This window comes from Cynara cardunculus (genome assembly GCF_001531365.2).
Source record: "Cynara cardunculus var. scolymus isolate 2C chromosome LG 9, CcrdV1, whole genome shotgun sequence".
Lineage (NCBI taxonomy): Eukaryota > Viridiplantae > Streptophyta > Magnoliopsida > Asterales > Asteraceae > Cynara > Cynara cardunculus.
Genome location: NC_037536.1, coordinates 3,547,346 through 3,548,592, shown reverse-complemented (window position 1 = coordinate 3,548,592; position 1,247 = coordinate 3,547,346).

The following is a 1,247-nucleotide window of genomic DNA, read 5'->3' as shown; positions in this document are numbered from 1 at the left end:
AGTTGTGTGGTTGTTATAAGAGACAAAACTGAAATACTAATGATTCAGAATCTGCTATAGGGTATGTAAAGTATATAAGTTTGGTTTAGTATATAATGTCCTCTAAYACATGGCTATGTATGTGCACATAGGGGTATGTATGAATGCATTGCAACAGCAGCTGACTAAGTTGTTATGATGCTTGATTGATGATTTGGAGTTTTCTGTCTGTGTGCGTGTGTGTGTGTGTCTGTGTTATGCACATGCCATCACCATTATGCACCATGTACACATGTTTACAACCTATTTATAAATTTTATATTAACTGGATTTTACAACCTGTTTACATGTTGGGGGCAGAATGTGGTTGTGAGAGATGTACAACATCATCAAAGATTGAACTGTATGAAAACACACACACACACACACATGTAACATGGTTGTTTGCTTGTTTGCTTGTTATGTTCTATAGAAGATGATGTAGTCCCAAACAGAATACGTACCTTTGTAGAAGCTTCAGATACTTTGTATGAATCAGCAGTAATGGAGTGAAGCCACAAACCACGAAACAGATTCTGCATACATTTCACAACTTCAAGGTTCAAAATTTGACTGCAGCATTTTGTTTCTATTTGAAGTACAATATACACACACACACAGAGAGAAAGCATAATTGAAAACAGGTTGCTGCTCTATCTAAACACATACACACACACAGAGAACATGATTTCTATCTTTGACTAATTGAGGTTGAGGTTGAGGTTGCTGCATCAACTATTTGACTAATTGAGGTTGAGGGTTTCAAACTTAATAGAACATGATTTCTATCTTTTTCTTCATATTTTGTAACAGGGCTGTTGTGTTGGTTTCTAGAAAAAAGTCCTATCAACAGCAGAACAGATCAATGCACAGAAACGTTATGCAAGTTTATACACTATCAACAGCAGAACAGATCAACAGTTTAAGCACAATACACACACACACAACACTTGACTACAGTATGAAGTAAAAGTAATACATAGTTGTGCACATTGCTCATCCTCCTCCTACTACTACTGCTGTTGTGTGAAGTGGAACCATATGCAATTSATTCATTCATGCTACATATGTGTGTGTATGTATTGTACAATCGCGTGGGTACACCAGCTTGCTTTTCCTTGAACCTTGTTTGTTCTTCAAGACCATGTGCACTAAAGACCATGAGGCTTGAGAATGTAAATCCTCACACATTAACAGCAACAGCAGGCATAGGGTTTAGTTGTGAAATA